The sequence below is a fragment of the Canis lupus genome, chromosome 11, assembly GCF_003254725.2.
Source record: "Canis lupus dingo isolate Sandy chromosome 11, ASM325472v2, whole genome shotgun sequence".
NCBI classification, from domain to species: Eukaryota; Metazoa; Chordata; class Mammalia; order Carnivora; family Canidae; genus Canis; species Canis lupus.
In genome coordinates this window covers 484,238-505,255 of record NC_064253.1, presented here as the reverse complement: position 1 = coordinate 505,255, position 21,018 = coordinate 484,238, and the positions used below count along the sequence as shown (strand labels likewise).

The window sequence follows — 21,018 nt, the reverse complement described above, 5'->3', positions numbered from 1 at the left end:
TGATATTTATAGCAGCAATGTCCACAATAACCAAACTGTGGAAGGAGCCTCAGTGTCCATCGAAAGATGAATGGATAGAGAAGATGTGGTCTATGTATACAATGGAATATTACTCAGCCTTTAGAAACGACAAATACCCACAATTTGCTTCCATGTGGATGGAACTGGAGGGTATTATGCTGAGTGAAGGAAGTCAATCGGAGAAGGACAAACATTATATGGTCTCATTCATTTGGGGAATATAAAAAATAGTGAAAGGGAATAAAGGGGAAAGGAGAAAAAATAAGTGGGAAATATCAGAAAGGGAGACAGAACATGGAAGACTCCTAACTCTGGGAAACGAACTAGGGGTGGTGAAAGTGGAGGAGGGCGGGGTGTGGGGTTGACTGGGTGGCGGACACCGAGGTGGGCACTTGACGGGATGAGCACTGGGTGTTATTCTGTATGTTGGCAAATTGAACACCAATAAAAAATAAATTTATTATTAAAAATAAATGAATAAATAAATAAATAAACAAACAGAATCTTAAAAAAAAAAAGAAAAAGAAAAAAAATAAATGAGGGTATGACCTTGGTCATCCACTCTCAGGGTTGATCTAGGGATGGAAGGGAGCTTGGTGTGTTCATTGGTTCCCAAAACTTAATTGAATGTAAGTACTGGGTATTCGGTAGGATAGAATGAAGCAGTTGCCAAAAAAGGGACAGAAAAGATGCTGAAAGAGTGGAGCGAGTGACATCTTCCACCTGGGGAAGCTTTCCGGAGAAAGTTTCAGACCAGCTCCCCCTGTACCCACTTCATCTGACCTGGAGGTGGGTTCTGGGTTCAGGTCCCTCAAGGTTTCTCTTGGGCCTTGGGCTACTCTAGGAATGTGCCTGAGTGTGTTAAGATCTCTTGAGGAAGTGACTTTTGTTCACCAGTGCTCTAGCTCAGCACAGAAGCAGAGCACAGACTTGGAGGGGCCCATCACAAATCGATTGTCCAGGGAGCCAGATCAGCTTGGTCATATGGAATTTCCATATGATCACATGGAAATCCACGAGAATTCAGTTCCAGGGCTGCATGGTTCTGAGAGATCATAGGCAGACCTCTGAACAGAGGGAGGACCTGCTCTGTGACAAGGGCCAGTCATACCCATCTGAGCCTATTTTTCACATCTTAAAATGAGAAGGTAGAATAGGGTGACCTCAAAAGGTCTCTTCTGATTCTGAAATCAGAATGGCATTTAGATTTGTCCTGTTTCCAACATCTTTGCTGAATATTCTGCCTATCATCAGGGTGAGTTAAGGCCAAGATAAAAAGTGTATTTTCCGGACTGCCTTTAGTACAGTTGGAGAAGATGGCCCATGTGACATGCGAGGAGTCACCCAAGTGCTCCTTCCTGGCATTGTTCTTCCTACCTCCTTGATCTCTGAAACCCTTGGCCTGGATGTGGGACATTACAGGAGTTCAGAGAAGGAGCTGTTTGTCATCAGAGCTCTTTTAACCACTGGCTCCCTTGCCCTGGATTGGGACAAAGCTGGCAATTATCTCAGAAGGACCCATAGGGTCATCCTTGAAGACAGGGAAAACATGAGGAGACTGGGCCTCTACCTACTCCAATTATGACAGTTGGAGTGAGTTTGCCAGAAAAGTCCTTCTCATCAGCCAGTTCAAAAAGGCAGGAATGCAAGGAAGCAAAATGAATGGTGTGAAGCACCGTGGTAAACAGGATGGGACTGTAGAGGTTCCTTTTTCGAATGCCTACAGCATACCCTGGTTCCAGTTTTCACAAGTGAGGAGACAGGAATAGAATGAATGCTAGGCTGATCATGGACTACGTCTCTTCTCTAGCCTCTGTGAGGATGAAGTGGTGGTAATGTTCCTAATCTGGGTCATAATGGATTTATTTCTTTCTTGATCACCTGCCTCCATGCCCTGATTTAAGTACACTGGTTTGGGACTTCATGCCCAGAGCTGATCAGACTCCACAGTTCATTTCTGTTCATGATCAGTCTGTGCAAGTCCCTTTTCTAGTATTTAAATTTATTCATTTCATCAGATTCAATTGTTTATTCTCTGTTATGCCCACAGTCTACTCACTTCCCTCTCTTGACATTTCTGACATGTTAGCAGATTTGTATGCTGGTCTGGAGTGCCTGGATTTGTAACATGTGCAAATGGCATGTGCCTTCAATCTTTTCCCATTTCTCCCCTTTTTCTTGTCTGCATCTTTCAGAAAGAAAGATCTTTCTGCATCCACACAGAAAGAATCAAACAAGATGAACTTTTCTGCATGACCCTGGAGGTGGGGCTCCGCTGAGAGTGAATATGCCTGCTCTACGAAGAGCCCCAGAATTGTCCTGCCAGACTGCTCTAGGGGTAGGTCTCCAGCCCTGAGACAGCTACCATGGAAAATCTTTAGGAGGTACATGGACATATTGCAGTCCCAGGAAACTCAGAAATAGTGGTGACTGTTGGGTGGAGAGAGGAGATCCTTATCCCATTAGGAACTCTCAGCAGCATTCAACAGTACTCCATTCCAGCCCCTTCCTCACCAGCTTACCCTGGCTAGACTCCTTGGTTTCGCTTTCAAGATTCCAATAATCATGACACATCCTCTCTGCCTGCATGTTTCCCATTATCCTCCAAAGTGCCCATTCCACCAAGTCTCATCACACTTACCTTTACGTGTATGTCTTTGCTAAGATTAATAACAATAGGCAAGGACTAACATCTAGTCTTGCTACAAACCAGGCCCTATGCTTACCTTCATAGACTTCACTCATTTTACTGCTACAGCAACCTTTTGAAGTAGGTTTGTAGATCACAATACTGATTCACAGAGAAGTTAGGAAGCTTGTCAAGTTCAAAAGATAGGAAGGATGGAATTCTAGACTCCCCTTTCCTCTTTGTTTCACCAAACAGTAGATTTACTTTTCCAGGTCCAGCTCAAATTGCCATGAAATCTTCCCTATCCAGTTCAAATTAATATGATAACACAAGGTTGCATTTTAATGGCTTTTTAAAAAGATATTGTTTATGTATTCACAAGAGACACATAGAGAGGCAGAGACACAGGCAAAGGAAGAAGCAGGCTCCTTGTGGGGAGCCCCATGCGGGACTCTATCCAAGGACCCCAGTATCATGACCTGAGCCAAAGGCAGACACTCAACTACTGAGTCACCCAGGTGCCCCAAATAATAACTCTTTAAAAAAGAAAACCCCAATAACCTTATCTCTAGTGTCTAATCTCACCTTTACTTTTTTGATGAAATGGCTCAGGACTTACATTTCTTTCTTTCTTTCTTTCTTTTTTTTTTTTAAGTTGACAACATTTATTATAATTCACGTATATTCTATAGGAAAAACAAACAAACAAACAAACAAACAAAAAAAACAAGGAATGTAGCAAACACGTCAGGGTTGGACCCAAAACAAAAAGCACCAAAAAACTGTAGGTTTGTACAGGTTTGATCTATTTACAACAGGAACAGGTGCTCCCCCACATCAGGCACAGCAGCTGCACTTGTCTGATGCAGACTCGCAGATGCAGCCCTGGGCACACTTGGCACAGCCCACCAGGCAGCAGGAGCAGCAGCTCTTCTTGCAGGCGGTGCACCTGCACCCTGCACTTGCAGGAGCCAGTGCACGTGCAGAAGTCACCCGCGGTGCAGGAGAAGTTGGGATCCATAGCGAGAAGTGGTGCCTGGAGTCTGGAGACAGCTGCGGGAGAAACAGTGGCGCTTGGAGGAGGCGTCAGGACTTACATTTCTTGAAGAAAAAAAACCAACAAAACGCACAAACCTTGGCCAGTTGTTTTCCTGGGCAAGGAAGGGAAATCTCTATCTCAACTATAATGCACAAGAGTAGATGAGGGTTTTTTTCCCATATTTTTATTATTTTTACCGTTTTATTTTAAAACATTTAAATTTATTATTAACATTTTAAAATAAATAATTAATTTTTAAAATTTAGATTTTTTTTACATTAAATAAATTTTTTTGGTATATTTTTTTATTGGAGTTCGATTTGCCAACATATAGTATAACACCCAGTGCTCATCCCATCAAAGCCCTCCCCATTCCCCCACCCACCTCCCCTTCCGCCACCCTTTGTTTGTTTCCCAGAGTTAGGAGTCTCTCATGGTTTGTCTCCCTCTCTGATTTTTCCCACTCAGTTCCCTTCCTTTCCCTTATAATCTCTTTCACTATTTCTTATATTCCACCTATGAGCCTGGACCCCAATGTCCATAGCAGCAATGTCCACGATAGCCAAACTGTGGAAGGAGCCAGATGCAGGTTTTTGAGGGGTCAGACAATGTGATAGAGTGTGAACATGACAGATTCTATCCCTCCTTTTTAGTAAACTACTTTAATAAACTAAAACACACAGTCTCTGCAACTGCATATGTAAATCAAATTTTATATTCTTTAAGGAACCCAACCAGGCCAGACATTAAAGGGTAGGTACTGGTTTGTGTTTTTTTTCTCTTGACCTGTCTGAATACTATGGAGATTGGGTATTGTGCTGTACATGTGCACAAAAGTCCCCCAGTGAGCTGAAGGAAACTTGATGAGAAAGGAGTTGATAAAGTAAAACCCACTGGCCTATGAGAATTTTAAACTGTTTATTAAGAAAATTTCAAGCATACACAAAGGTGGATATTTTAGACTTCCATGTTTGTCCTAAGCCAGATTCTTATTCCCTCTATTCTCCTACCCATGAAATGTATTCTCTCTCTCATTTCCTTATTTTAGCACATTTCTAAGTTTGGAGTTGGGCACAGTGAGACTAGTTATGAGATTATCACAACTCATTTTATTTTTTTTATTTTTATTTTTTTTATTTTTATTTTTTTTTCACAACTCATTTTATAAGAAGTATCAGTTAGTTAACTGAATTATGTATCTGGGCATTAGAGCACCCCTGTGTGAATCTTTTGTAACCTCAACTTACCACAGGGTCCTAAATGTTCAGTAGGCATTTGTCAATGGAAAATCTAGTCCTTGTGCAAGGAAATGAATTAAAGAAACTAGTCCATTCCAAGAAATGAAAGTAAAATGAAATAGGAATCTCCTATCACCAGCAAAGGCAAAAACTGTAAAACATGTGTTTAGGTGATAGTAGTGCAAATTCCTGCCTCCCTGGATTTGGCTAAGTTAAATGTTCTCAGAATTTTCTTCCAGTCTAGAAGTTCCATAATTATAGATAAACAGTCTTGTTTGCACACTGATGATGCAGGGGTGCAAAATCCTAGAGAGATATGAGTTGGCATGGGCTTAGTCAGGGAATGCTTCCTGGAAGAGAAGACTTTGGACCAAATTGAAATTTGGACAAGGCTCAAAAAGGGGATAAAAATGAAGACTATCATCAGAAAGACACTTAATATTAAGGAGCTTAAAATTAATTTGGTAATTGGGCACTACATAAGTAACTATAAGTAGAGGGGCAGTAAAATAAATTATGGCTCATCCACATGGTGAAAAACATCAACTCTTGAAAAGAATGAGAGGAATTTGTAATAGTGGTTGCTTTGGGAGGTGAACTAGGCAGCAGGAGGAGGAAGTGAAAAGGAAATACACTTTTCAGGATGTATCCTTTCCTGTTTTGGATTTATTACCTTTTAAAAATGCATACAATAATTTATGCTTAATAATTAATTTGGAGAAATGCTGGCAAAAAGAATGGAGGGTTTCATAGACAAAGCCAAAACTTTTCTTTCACTATAATTACTCCCTAAGTGATTGTCAAGTGATATACTTGATAGTTAAAGGAATGATTTTATTCAGGCTATTGTAATGGGGAGAACATTTAGTGATAAGGGAAGTCTTAAAGAAGAGGGAAACTTGGGGGTTTATAAAATTAGGGAATTCATTGAGGAAGGGTAGAGGTAAGTCTAATCTTAGACTATGTGTGAGCAACATGGTCTTTTGTGGTTAGCCCTTTAGTTGTTTCTGGGAACACAAAAAGGTGATGGGATTTCTTAACCATTTCTGTTTTTAGGCAACACATGGCTCATGAAATATCTCATCCAGTCTCATAGCTTTAAATATCATCTGTATTCTGAGTTAAGAAAAATTACTCCAAATTTGGAAATAATGGGGATGAATGCATATTCTTTTAATGTCATTGTTTTACAGGCTCACCCTCAAATTATAAATACTCTAGGAGATTATGCCCATGTTTGTCTTTGCTACTTACTGTTTGATCAGAGCCCAAGCACTGTGAGGTTGCATCAACTTGTAAATTTCCATCTGATGAAAAAATAATCTCAATGATTTAATTAATTTCTCTGAGCACATTAACCAGTTTTGTGCCTAATCTAGCAGTTAGTTAGAATGAACTATCATTTCTTTATTGAACTGTCTATAAACCCCAACTCTTCAAGTGCTCTTTGAACCAACTTTATCATCTTATTTGTTAATTCATTAATGAATATCAATTGAATAAAATCTTTGACACATATTTATTTTATATTTGTATGAGAGTCAGGTTTTTACCTTTATTAAAAAATAATTGTTACTTGTGTGAACTCACTTGAGAGAACAAATATACTTTGCTGAAGAAGTGTACCTCACAGAGTGCCTAAACCCAAGCACGTGTTATGTAGGCACCCATAATGATTCCCAAAGTGTTGAGAACTTTATTTTATTGAGGCTCTCTTTTTCTTCTTTGATGTTGTGTGTTTGTGCCCTTGTGTTTGTTTCTGATTATTGGTCAAGTTTGGTTTAGGCTCTGTGCAGACGCAGTAGATATTTATTCCCATTGGTGGAAAATTGAAACTATTTTTGAGAATCTGGTTTCGTAGTCAGTTTGGTGATGATGTCTGTCAGATGTATGCTGAGGAAAAAAGTAGTCTTTTTTATGATTGAATCTGAAATTTTTACCTAGTTTGAGCCCAAACATGGAGAAGTTCCATGTTAACTTGTGGATTTATGTCTAGTAGAAAACACAATCGCAGAGTTTTATGGCCTGATAGGACATTAAACACTTTTATATCTTGGAAATCTTACTTGAACATGATTTTGTTTTTATTTAATTTTATTATAATTCTGCTATACTTAACATGCAATGTTATCTTAGTTTCTTGGTGCAATACAATGATTTACTACTTGCATCTAATACCTGGTGAATGAATTTTTATTGTTGGATTCTGTTTGCTAATGTTTTCTTGAAATTTTTGCATCTAAGAAAGAGATGGAGTACTTCCAAACTCGTTCTATGGAGTACTTCCAAACTCGTTCTATGAGGCCAGCATCACCTTAATTCCAAAACCAAAGACCCCACCAAAAAGGAGAATTATAGACCAATATCCCTGATGAACATGGATGCTAAAATTCTCAACAAGATACTAGCCAAGAGGATACAACAATACTTTAAGAAGATTACTCACCATGACCAAGTAGGATATATCCCCGGGACACAAGGTTGGTTCAACACTCGTAAAACAATCAATGTGATTCATCATATCAGCAAGAGAAAAAACAAGAACCATATGATCCTCTCAATAGATGTAGAGAAAGCATTTGACAAAATAACAGCATCCATTCTGATCAAAACTCTTCAGAGTGTAGGGACAGAGGGAACATTCCTCAGCATCTTAAAAGCCATCTACAAAGAGCCCACAGCAAATATCATTCTCTTTTTTTTTTTGTTTTTTATTATTTTTTTAATAATTAATTTTTATTGGTGTTCAATTTACCAACATACAGAATAACACCCAGTGCTCATCCCGTCAAGTGCCGCACTCAGTGCCCGTCACCCATTCACCCCCAACCCCCGCCCTCCTCCCCTTCCACCACCCCTAGTTCGTTTCCCAGAGTTAGAGGTCTTTATCTTCTGTCTCCGTTTCTGATATTTCCAACACATTTCTTCTCCCTTTCCTTATATTCCCTTTCACTATTATTTATATTCCCCAAATGAATGAGAACGTACACTGTTTGTCCTTCTCCTATTGACTCATTTCACTCAGCATAATACCCTCCAGTTCCATCCACGTTGAAGCAAATCGTGGGTATTTGTCGTTTCTAATGGCTGAGTAATATTCCATTGTATACATAAACCACATCTTCTTTATCCATTCATCTTTCGATGGACACTGAGGCTCCTTCCACAGTTTGGCTATTGTGGACATTGCTGCTAGAAACATCGGGGTGCAGGTGTCCCAGTGTTTCATTGCATCTGAATCTTTGGGGTAAATCCCCAAGAGTGCAATTGCTGGGTCATAGGGCAGGTCTATTTTTAACTCTTTGAGGAACCTCCACACAGTTTTCCAGAGTGGCTGCACCAGTTCACAGTCCCACCAACAGTGCAAGAGGGTTCCCTTTTCTCCGCATCCCCTCCAACATTTGTGGTTTCCTGCCTTGATAATTTGCCCCATTCTCACCGGTGTGAGGTGGTATCTCATTGTGGTTTTGATTTGTATTTCCCTGATGGCAAGTGATGCAGAGCATTTTCTCAAATGCATGTTGGCCATGTCTATGTCTTCCTCTGTGAGATTTCTCTTCATGTCTTTTGCCCATTTCATGATTGGAGTGTTTGTTTCTTTGCTGTTGAGTTTAAGAAGTTCTTTATAGATCTTGGAAACTAGCCCTTTATCTGATATGTCATTTGCAAATATCTTCTCCCATTCTGTAGGTTGTCTTTTAGTTTTGTTGACTGTATCCTTTGCTGTGCAAAAGCTTCTTATCTTGATGAAGTCCCAATAGTTCATTTTTGCTTTTGTTTCTTTTGCCTTCGTGGATGTATCTTGCAAGAAGTTGCTGTGGCCGAGTTCAAAAAGGATGTTGCCTGTTCTCCTCTAGGATTTTGATGGAATCTTGTCTCACATTTAGATCTTTCATCCATTTTGAGTTTATCTTTGTGTCTGGTGCAAGGGAGTGGTCTAGTTTCATTCTTCTGCATGTGGATGTCCAATTTTCCCAGCACCATCTATTGAAGAGACTGTCTTTCTTCCAGTGGATAGTCTTTCCTCCTTTATCGAATATTAGTTGACCATAAAGTTCAGGGTCCACTTCTGGGTTCTCTATTCTGTTCCACTGATCTATGTGTCTGTTTTTGTGCCAGTACCACACTGTCTTGATGACCTGAGCTTTGTAGTACAACCTGAAATCTGGCATTGTGATGCCCCCAGCTATGGTTTTCTTTGTTAAAATTCCCCTGGCTATTCAGGGTTTTTTCTGATTCCACACAAATCTTAAAATAATTTGTTCTAACTCTCTGAAGAAAGTCCATGGTATTTTGATAGGGATTGCATTAAACGTGTATATTGCCCTGGGTAACGTTGACATTTTCACAATATTAATTCTGCCAATCCATGAGCATGGAATATTTTTCCATCTCTTTGTGTCTTCCTCAATTTCTTTCAGAAGTGTTCTATGGTTTTGAGGGTATAGATCCTTTACATCTTTGGTTAGGTTTATTCCTAGGTATCTTATGCTTTTGGGTGCAATTGTAAATGGGATTGATTCCTTAATTTCTCTTTCTTCAGTCTCATTGTTAGTGTATAGAAATGCCACTGATTTCTGGGCATTGATTTTGTATCCTGCCACGCTACCAAATTGCTGTATGAGTTCTAGCAATCTTGGGGTGGAGACTTTTGGGTTTTCTATGTAGAGTATCATGTCATCGGCCAAGAGGGAGAGTTTGACTTCTTCTTTGCCAATTTGAATGCCTTTAATGTCTTTTTGTTGTCTGATTGCTGAGGCTAGGACTTCCAGTACTATGTTGAATAGCAGTGGTGAGAGTGGACATCCCTGTCTTGTTCCTGATCTTAGGGGAAAGGCTCCCAGTGCTTCCCCATTGAGAATGATATTTGCTGTGGGCTTTTCATAGATGGCTTTTAAGATGTCGAGGAAAGTTCCCTCTATCCCTACACTCTGAAGAGTTTTGATCAGGAATGGATGCTGTATTTTGTCAACTGCTTTCTCTGCATCTAATGAGAGGATCATATGGTTCTAGGTTTTTCTCTTGCTGATATGATGAATCACATTGATTGTTTGAACCAGCCTTGTGTCCCGGGGATAAATCCTACTTGGTCATGGTGAATAATTTTCTTAATGTAGATCCTTTCTTCTTTTAGCAGGATGGTCCTTAACCTCCACGTGTTTGAGGTCCTTCCCAACTTCTTGTTGTGATTTAGTTCTAATTTCAAGGCATTGTGGTCTGAGAATATGCAGGGGATGATCCTAATCTTTTGGTATCGGTTCAGATCCGATTTGTGACCCAGTATGTGGTCTATTCTGGAGAAAGTTCCATGTGCACTTGAGAAGAATGTGTTTTCAGTTGAGTTTGGGTGTAAAGTTCTGTAGATATCTGTGAAATCCATCTGGCCCAGTGTATCATTTAAAGCTCTCGTTTCTTTGGAGATGTTATGCTTAGAAAAACTATCGAGGGTAGAAAGGGCTAGATTGAAGTCACCAAGTATAGGGGATCCCTGGGTGGCGCAGCGGTTTGGCGCCTGCCTTTGGCCCAGGGCGCGATCCTGGAGACCCGGGATCGAGTCCCGCGTCGGGCTCCCGGTGCATGGAGCCTGCTTCTCCCTCTGCCTGTGTCTCTGCCTCTCTGTCTCTCTCTGTGTGACTATCATGAATAAATAAATAAAATCTTTAAAAAAAAAAAAAGAAGTCACCAAGTATAAGTGTATTATTATCTAAGTATTTCTTCACTTTGGTTATTAATTGGTTTAAATATTTGGCAGCTCCCACATTCGCGGCATATAGATTGAGGATTGTTAAGTCCTCTTGTTGGATAGATCCTTTAAGTATGATATAGTGTCCCTCTTCATCTCTCACTACAGTCTTCGGGGTAAATTTTAGTTTATCTTATATAAGGATGGCTACCCCTGCTTTCTTTTGAGGAACATTCGAATGGTAAATGGTTCTCCAACTTTTTATTTTCAGGCTGTAGGTATCCTTCTGTCTAAAATGAGTCTCTTGTAGACAGCAAATAGAATGGTCCTGCTTTTTTATCCAGTCTGAAACCCTGCGCCTTTTGATGGGGTCATTAAGCCCATTCACGTTCAGAGTTACTATTGACAGATATGAGTTTAGGGTCATCATGATATCTATTCAGTCCTTGTTTTTGTGGATTGTTGCACTGAACTTCTTCTTAAAGCGGAATTTTAAGAGTCCCCCTTAAAATTTCTTGCAGAGCTGGTTTGGAGGTCACATATTCTTTCAGTTGCTGCCTGTCTTGGAAGCTCTTTATCTCTCCTTCCATTTTGAATGAGAGCCTTGCTGGATAAAGTATTCTTGGTTGCATGTTATTCTCATTTAGGACCCTGAATATATCCTGCCAGCCCTTTCTGGCCTGCCAGGTCTCTGTGGAGAGGTCTGCTGTTACCCTAATACTCCTCCCCATAAAGGTCAGAGATTTCTTGTCTCTTGCTGCTTTAAGGATCTTCTCTTTATCTTTGGAATTTTCAAGCTTCACTATTAAATGCCATGGGGTTGAACGGTTTTTATTGATTTTAGGGGGGGGGGATCTCTCTATTTCCTGAATCTGAATGCCTGTTTCCCTTCCCAGATTAGGAATGTTGTCAGCTAGGATTTGTTCAAATACATATTCTGGCCCTCTGGCCCTTTTGGCGCCCTCGGGAACCCAATTAAACGTAGGTTTTTCTTCCTCAGGCCTTCGTTTATTTCTCTTAATCTGTCTTTATGGTCTTTTAATTGTCTCTTTTTTCCTCAGTTTCCCTCTTTGCCATCAAGTTGTCTTCTATGTCACTCACTCATTCTTCCACCTCGTTAACCCTCGTCGTTAGGTCTTCTAGTTTAGATTGCATTTCATTCAATTGATTTTTAATTTCTGCCTGATTGGATCCAAATTCTGCAGTCATGAAGTCTCTTGAGTCCTTTATGCTTTTTTCTAGAGCCACCAGTAGCTGTATAATAGTGCTTCTGAATTGGCTTTCTGACATTGAATTGTAATCCAGATTTTGTAACTCTGTGGGAGAGAGGACTGTTTCTGATTCTTTCTTTTGAGGTGAGGTTTTCCTTCTAGTCATTTTGCTCAGTGCAGAGTGGCCAAAAACAAGTTGTATTGGGAAAAGGAGAAAAAGAGAGAGAGAAAGAAGGAAAGAAAAAAAGAAAAAAGAAAAAAGGAAGAAAAAAGGGAAAAATAGAAGAAAAAGAGAAAGAAAAAGAAAGAAAGGTAAAAAAAAAAGGGTGGGGGAATCAAACAGTAATCAAAAAGAAAAAAACAACACACGGGGGAGTATCTTCTGATTCTGTATACTTTAAGTCCCTTGGCTTCTCCTGGAAGTTGTCAGTCCAGCTGGTCTTCTGGGGGAGGGGCCTGTTGTGCTCATTTTCAGGTGTTAGCACCTGGGGGAGCCGCTCTTGCCCCCTGCCTGGTGCAGGGCTCAGTGGGGGTTGTTTACCCTGTGAGGCCCCAGGAGGAACAACCGCAGTGGCGGTGGCAGCTCTGGAGTCCGGAGTCAGCTCCAGCAGTAATTCCGGAGCTCTAGGTCTTCAGGGCCTGGAGGCTCCGGGGCGGGGCCATGGATCTGCCCAGCTTGGGGCAGGAGCGTCCTCGCTGTCCTGGGCCCTCCCGGCCTCTGCCCGTCCCGGGGGGAGGCCGGATCCTGGGCTGTGTCCCGGCGCCCTGTGCTCTGGGGCCTGCGCTGTTGGATTCGCGCTCCCGCCCCGCAGCCCCCTCCGCGGAGCCTCCCCCGAGCCCCCCGAGCTGCTCCCGCCCCGCAGCCCCCTCCGCGGAGCCGCCCCCGAGCCCCCCGAGCTGCTCCCGCCCCGCAGCCCCCTCCGCGGAGCCGCCCCCGAGCCCCCCGAGCTGCTCCCCCCCGCAGCCCCCTCCGCGGAGCCGCCCCCGAGCCCCCCGTGCTGCTCCGGGTCCCGCCGTGCGCGCTGCAGCCCTTAGGGAGCTCGGCGCACTCTCCCGGGGCGCAGGTGTCTGTTACTGTCCCCGGGAGCCCAGGGCATCCCCGCCCTCCTGGGTCCTGCTCCACCTCCCTGCGAGCTCCTTTCCGCCCGGGAAGGTCGGTGCAGCTCCTGCTCCTCCGGGACGGGGCTCTCCTGTCCTGGGGACACTCGCCTCGGCCTCAGCCCGGCTCCTCGCGGGCCCCTCCCCCTTGGAGGCCTTTGTTTCTTTATTTCTTTTTCCCCGTCTTCCTACCTTGATAGAAGCGCAAACTCTTCTCACTGTAGCATTCCAGCTGGTCTCTCTTTAAATCTCAGGCCGAATTCGTAGATTTTCAGAATGATTTGAAGGTTATCTAGGTAATTTGATGGGGACAGGTGATTTGGGGACCCTGCTCTTCCGCCATCTTGCCCCTCCTCTTGTTTTTTTTTTTTAATCGAATTTGATACCCTGTGTCTTTTGATTGGAGCATTTAGCTCATTTACATTCAGAGCAAGTATTTAAAGATATTAATTTAGTGCCTTTTTAGTACTTGTAAAGTCATTGTTTCTGTATATTGTCTCTCTTTCTTTCTGGTGTGTGTTACTTCTGGGCTCTCTCTTCACTTGAAAGATCCTCTGTAGTATTTCTTTCAGGGTACTTTAGTGATCACAAATTTTTTTAGTTTCTCTTTGTCCTGAAGCTCTTCATCTCTTCTTCCATTCTGAATGACAGTCTTGCTGGATAATGTATTTTTGCCTGCATATTTTTCTCATTTAGCATCCTGAATATATCATGCCAGTCCTTTCTGGCCTGCCAGGTCTCTGTGGACAGGTATGCTGCTAGCTTTGTGTTTCTACCCTTATTGGTAGTCATTAAGGAGCTCTTGCCTCAAGTTACTTTCAAGATTTCCTCTTTATACCTGAAATTTGCAAGCTTCACGATTATATGTCAAGATGTTGGTCTATTTGTATTGATTTTGAGGGGAGTTTTTCTGTGCCTCCTGGATGAATGCCTGTTTTCTTCCTCAGATTAGGGAAATTCTCAGCTATATTTTGTTCATATAAACTTCCTGCACCCTCTCTCTTTCCCATTTCTCTGGGACCCCCTACTATTTTAGTATTGTTTCACTTTATGGTAATGCTGATTTTTTGAAGTCTCCCCTCATGATCTTTCTTTTTCCTAGCTCCCTTATTGTCTACCATTTTGTCTTCTATATGACTGTATCTCTCTTTTGCTTTTTTATTATAGCAGTTAAAGCCTCCATTTTTATCATATTTTAGTAAGTCTTTTTGATTTTGACCTGATTAGATTTTAGTAGTTTTATTTCTCCAGTAAGGGATTCTCTAGTGTCTTCTATCCTTTATCAAGCCTAGCTAGTGTCTTTATAATCATTGTTTTGAATTCTAATTTCAACATCTTATATCCATATTGATTAAATTCCTGGCAATGAGTACTGTCTCTTATTCTCTTTTTTGTGTTGAGTTCTTAATCTTGTCATTATGTCCAGAAAAGAGTAGATGAAAGAAGGAAAAAATACAAAAACAGTGACAATGACACCAGGAAAATATATACTACACAAATCAGAAGAGAGCAGAAACCAAAGGCAGAAGAAAAGGAAAAAATGAGAATAAAGTCAAAGAAGAAGTTGAACAGAACAGACTATTAAACTAGATACTTGGTATATTTTGTTACATTTGTTAGAAGGAACTAGATTCCAAAATAGGAAAGAAAAACTTATATACCTACAAAAATGAAGTTGAATACAATGAAAGGAAGCAAAAAATGAAATATATACATATAAAACATAAGTATAAAAATGAAAATTAAAACAGATTTTTAAAAAGCATTGATACATAAGAAAGTAGCTGAAAAGGAAAATAAAATATAAAACTGACTGACTAAACAATAATAATAAAAACCATGAATGCTATATGCTTCTTTCTCCAAGAGCTGGAGTTCTGAAGTTCTGGTATTAGCCTTCTAGTTCTTGCTAGTCTTCTGGGGGAGGGGCCTGTTTCACTGATTCTCAGGTGTCTTTGCACAAGCACAATTGCATCCCCTTTGCCAGGGACTAGGTTCACTGTAAGTGGCTCTGGAGCCAATGTGGGGGATGAAAATGGTGGTGATATCTAGCCTTGAAGCTGAAAGTGTGATCTACCACCTGCAATCTTCAGTGAGCCCTCACAGAAAAGCAATAACTCCTATCTTTCTGGTTTCCATTGGAACTCTGTTCACCTAACCTATGACTGAGCATTTTTATCTCAGGCAATAGATCACTTTTCAAGTCTACAAACTTTAGAGACTCTTGTGGTACCCCCCTGTGTCCCTCTTCCCTGGGGAGGTAGGTGCGTTTTGCTGTAGTTCTGTCTCTTGCTGAGCCCCTGCTCAAAGAGTGGTTACCTGACTGTGCTTTGGTTCCTGGTTTATTGGCAATACCAAGCAGACAGCTAGTGCCTGGGATCGCTGTTTGCAACCAGATTCCTCATTCTAATATTTGGGAACACTGCCCCACTCAGGCATACCAGTTCTTTTTGTGACCCTACAGATCCTGAGACCATACTGTCCCACCTGGGATTCTGCCCCACTTCTCCTCCTGAGCGCCTTTCACACAAGGATGTCTCCCACCAGAATAGACTTCTAAAAGTTCTGATTTTGTGCTCTGCTGCTTATAACACTTTCCAGTTCCTGGTTTACAGAGGCTTCCTGCCCCCACAGTTTATCTTCTAATATATTAGCTCAGATTTATGTCTCTATACCTCCTACCTTGCAAAGTAGTCACTTTTCTATTTGCGGAGTTGCAACAATTCTTTTCTCAGATTAATGGTTGATTTCACGAGTGTCCAGAATGATTGGACAAATATCTAGCTGAATTCCAGGGACTAGAAGAAAATAGGGTCCCTTTCTCCCCCATTATCTTATTTTTTTTTCACTATCGTAACTTAGAATCTAAAAGTTTCCCTCCTCAGGTACACCCCTAGAAGTAAAATTGGCACCTCAAATCCTGCATGGAAGTTCATTAACTTAACTATAGATACTTACGGCCCCAATTCCATAAAGTCAAGGCAGGTGAGAGGCCTCTAGGGAGAGCCTGGCTTATGTTTTCCAGGGAGACTATGAACATAAGCAAATATAGAACTGGTGCTTTAAGAATTGTAGATTGTGAGACAAGCTGGAGCAGCTCATGTTTTTTTTTTAATTTATTTTTTATTGGTGTTCAATTTACTAACATACAGAATAACCCCCAGTGCCCGTCACCCATTCACTCCCACCCCCCGCCCTCCTCCCCTTCTACCACCCCTAGTTCGTTTCCCAGAGTTAGCAGTCTTTACGTTCTGTCTCCCTTTCTGATATTTCCCACACATTTCTTCTCCCTTCTCTTATATTCCCTTTCACTATTATTTATATTCCCCAAATGAATGAGAACATATAATGTTTGTCCTTCTCCGACTGACTTACTTCACTCAGCGTAATACCCTCCAGTTCCATCCACGTTGAAGCAAATGGTGGGTATTTGTCATTTCTAATAGTGGAGCAGCTCATGTTGACAAGGGAAGAACAAAGTGCAGCAAAAGTGGAGGACCAAGATGACTAGATCATATATTTGTAAAGTAGATGCGTTGTGAGATCACTATTTCAAAGCTTCTTGAAAACTCTGAGAATGATCAGTGTGAAGGGCTAAAACCAAAATTCAAGGATGAAATGGGAGGGGGTCACAATAAGTCAACTGGAGAGTGTTCATTCATGTCAGAGAACTAACAATAAGTCAACTGGAGAGTGTTCACTCATGTCAGAGAACTATTACTGAAGAGTTCTCAGAAAGTGGGGAGAGCATTCAACATCTATCAACATGCAGAGATCATAGATCATAGATTATAGATTAGATATAGATAGATGATAGATAGATAGATTAGATAGATAGATGATAGATAATAGATGATAGATAGAAGACATATAGATAGATTGATCATACATTAGGCATTGGATATCTCAATACAGAAAATACTTTAAATCCTCAACAGATTACCCCCATTGGGCCACTTCTATGATCCTTCTTCTAACCCCAGCAAACCAAGGAAGGAAGAGGGAAACATAAGTATCAAAATGAAAGAAGCAGGAGGAATAATGAAAGGAAAGATTCTTGCCCTCTTCCCATAGTGGGTTGCCAAGCCCTGTCACGTCTGAGCTAGGCAGATGTGATCCGATAGATTTTGAATTAGACGGGAGATTCAAATTGTGACTTGGATGAAGGCTGGATCATAGACTACTGAAAGCCAGTCTTGATTAGCTAAGTGGGATGAGACTTACACCTGAAGTTGACCAGACAGCTCTGCAATCAGCCTGATATCCATTAAGAGGTGGACAAGAAGATTCCAGGTATGAAGGTGGTCCTAGCTTAAAGTAAAGCTATTTTTCTTTTTCACCCAATAACTATGTGGGTTAGATATGGCAATATAACATATTTCATGTGATAGAACAGGTATAATTGCAAACTATATAGACAATAGTCCAAAGGGGCTTACAGAGGCTGAAATGGTGTGGATTGAATCTGTGGAAGGTGAGAATAGTAACAATGAGCTTTAGATGAGTCTTTACAGAATGAAGTTTCAATAGGAAATGCAAAGCTAAAAAAAAAAAAAAAAAAAAAAAAGGAAATGCAAAGCTGACAAACTAAGTTCCGATGGGACAATAACTTGAACAAGAATGTGGAGGTAGGAATTCTTCAGTTAACTATTGAAATCAGAGAGATCAGTGGGTAGTAGATAATAAGTAGAAAAGGAATCTGGAAAAGAAGAGGGTGAGATGACTACAGATAGTCATCTATCTTTTGAATAATTCAAAAGACAATTTGAATGTGCCTAGAATGTTTGGCAGCAGGCCTATTTTTTCTAAGTGCCTCTATCTGCACCTCTTGGTGTCTTCTAACATCTTCCATCAATCCCCTTTCTATTAGCCCCCTGATTCAATCTCTCTTCTCTGTGCATCAGATTCCAAAGCCTCAAGAGCTTTGTATGGCAGATAAAACTTTTTTTTTGCTATTGTGAAAATAAATTAAAAGCAGTCAAATAAAACAAGACTCAAGAGATAAATTAGTCATTTAGCCAATTAGTTTCCAATGAATTGGCCATTTGGAAAATTGACTTGCTTTTATGGTAATAAGGCCAAAAACAGTGTGAGTGTAAAATTATCATCCAACCTGGGATACTCTTCAGATGGTAAGAGAGTGCTGTCCATGATTACACTGGGAAGACAGGCATAGTATCTGTAGACCATAGGGCTATCCACAGCAAACTATGAAGGGCACTGACTTTAGGAAAACATCTGACAGTTTGGGGATGACAACCAGCTTCCTGCCACCATCTTACTCTCCTGAATGTGGGTACTCTTCTTTCCTTCACACTGGGGTATAATGTCCATAAGGCCAGATTATGTTAAGTCCCCATTCAAGTATAATATCTCACCTATCATTCTATGTATCATGGGCTTCGATAGATATAGGCTGACTTCATAGGACAGGTAAAGAACAGGTGTGGATTGCGTGGCACAGGTACAGCCACAGATGGAGACCTGTGAGGGCCCTCAGAGTCACTAGGGAAGTATAGGTCTGCAGTTGGAGATAGAGCACCAAAAGTAGCTTCCCTCCCCTGACCAAATTTCCTCACACTATGGCAGCTGGCCCTTATCTAGTCTTGTTCCCAAGCTCCCTATTTGTTTTTTTTTTTTAATTGTGAGCTTGGGAACTGTTCCAGAGCTGGCTTGTGAGTTCCCCTGGGAGTGATCAGCCTCACCCTCCTTGTTCAGGTTCAGTGTTAAGTGCCTGCATGGGCAGTGGGAGACAGCTGCAATCTGGGCTAGAGGCAGCTTGTGGGAGGTGGATGGGTGTCTGTGGGTGGGCTGGATGCACAGGTGCTGGTTCTGTGGCCACATGCCCACCACGATCTCCTTGACTAACTCTCCTTTCTTTCTTTTCCCTTTTGCTGAGAAGAAGCTATTGTCTATCTGAGCCTTACTGTCTGAGATAGAGAGCCTCAGGAGGGCTAATGGTGACAAGAACTTTGGTAGCCTGTTTGAAAGGTGATTGGGGGGCTGGGGAAGTGAGCTTGAGGGCTCCTCCTTCTCTCTTCTGACCCCGTAAGTACAAACCCAAGGAAGGACAATGAAGTTATTTTGCTGTTAGAAATTCCTCCACAGGATATCTGCTGGGTTTTTTCTTCCAGAGATCCCACTCAAAGGTGAGTGAGGGTTTCTCTATCACATCCTTATCTCTTCCTTGCAGTTTCTATTACTGGTTGCAGGTAATTTCTCTATTTCTATCTGTTTATCAGCATTTCATCTTCTTCCTATTGTCTGTCTCCTTCAGGTTTTCTTTTTGGGAGGGGAAATGAAGGGCTTGAGTATATTCTTTCTAGTATTGTGCCTCTTTCTGATCTTTTTTCTATTCCCCTTCTTTTGATCTATTTCTTTATCCCTCTGTCTGGATTAGGGGACTCAGTGATAGGTTCCTGGGTTAGAGAATGATCTAAAGCAGAAAGGCAAAGAATAAGTGGAAAGAAGTGCTAGCGAAAGAGAGGCAGAAGGAGTTGTTTGCATATTATAGTTAATCATTCAACAACATTTACTGAGAGTAAAATATGTGCATGTATACATTATAGGTTCTAAGTGGGAAAGTAGAAAACAAATCCAGGTGAATTAAATGTGGCATGCCTGATGGTGTTAAGTGTTCCGAGAAGCACAAGGGCAGGAAAGAAAGACTTCTACTCCAAATAGGTGTTGAGTAAGACCTGGTTGAATAGGTGAGAAGAAGGTGAGGGAACGATGTTGACCATATCTGGGAAGAGCCTCCCATGAGGAAGTTAGGGCATGTACCAACTCGTCCTGAAATGCAGGGAGGCCAGTGACACCAGAGTAGAGGAAATTCTAGGGAAAGCAAAAGAAAAGGAGGTCTGGGTGATGATGGAGGGCTAGCTAGATGAGTCTTCCTTTATTCTTAAACCATTTCATCTTTTATTTTACAGAAACAACTTCACTCTAGTACTATGTACATAGACTAGAGTGGGAACAAGGACAGAGGGAGAGGCAAATACAATTAAGGGCCATTGCTATCATCTAGGGAAGCAGCAATGACAGCATAGTCAGCTGGAACCTGCAGGAATGAGATGTGGACAGAAGTGATTACATTCTTCAGGAAGAGCCAGCAGGGGTTCTGATAGGATGTGCGTGAGAAGAGAGGATTCAAGGACACCTCATGTTTTGCATCCTGGGCAACTGACAGAGATACCATAAGTTGAGCTGGGAAGAGAGGAAAACAGATATTTCTGCAGGGGAGACCAAGGGTTCTGTGGTCAGTTTAGGTAGGAAAAGCTCATTGGACATCCAATGGAGGTGTTGAATATAAGCAGATACAAGAATCAGAGTTCAGAGGAGCTGTCCAGGAAGGGCGAGAAATGTCATTAATCACCTAGGTAGTATTGTATTATAAAACTTGGAAGGAAGGAAAGGTATGGAGTGAATCTCTTTGAAGATGCATGTGGCTGAATGCCTCTGCACACAGTTGGTAAAGTTCGTTGTCCTCAGCACAGGAGGAAGAACTTCTGATGTGTGGTCTGGGGGACTTGGTTTGTTCAGTTTATTTGTTCAGTCTGGAGCTAATATATCCCAAATGGTATTTGAAGGCTATGGGAACAGTGGTTTACTCTTGTAGAACAGCCCTCCCCAACATCGCACCTGGATGTTAGTCGTGGCAAGGATACTTGGGCACATCTTGGTGGGTACAAGCCAGACCATAGTCCATTATGTAGGTACAGCTCATGGAAGCCTGCCTTCTTGGTGGTGAATCTATGTAGGCCCCATCTAGTTTAGGAAATTACCAAGTCTTTACACAGAGAGCATGTCCTATGGGGTTGTCTCATTTCCTCTTTGTAGGGAGGTAAGGTAGATATTAATACACCCCACATAAACAACTGCTAGATGCTGCTATCATGCATTTATGGAAGAATCTTTATCTTTTAAAAATACCTGAGATATTTCTTACTAGATCACTCACCCTTAGAGGAAGGATCTCCATAGTGAACTAGTACATTCAGGTCAAGAACAGTGCTCCTGCAATTGAAAGAGGAGTCTTTCTGAAGACTGAAAATGAAAATTTCAGTCTTATATCACTTCATCATGTATTATTCAGTCAC

The 21,018-nt window shown here is 41.4% G+C and overlaps 1 pseudogene; it reads right to left on the bottom strand.

The window, feature by feature from the left end:
• Nucleotides 1-2,910: 2,910 nt before the first annotated feature.
• Nucleotides 2,911-3,876, bottom strand: LOC112659715 (metallothionein-2-like; annotated as a pseudogene).
• Nucleotides 3,877-21,018: the final 17,142 nt, after the last annotated feature.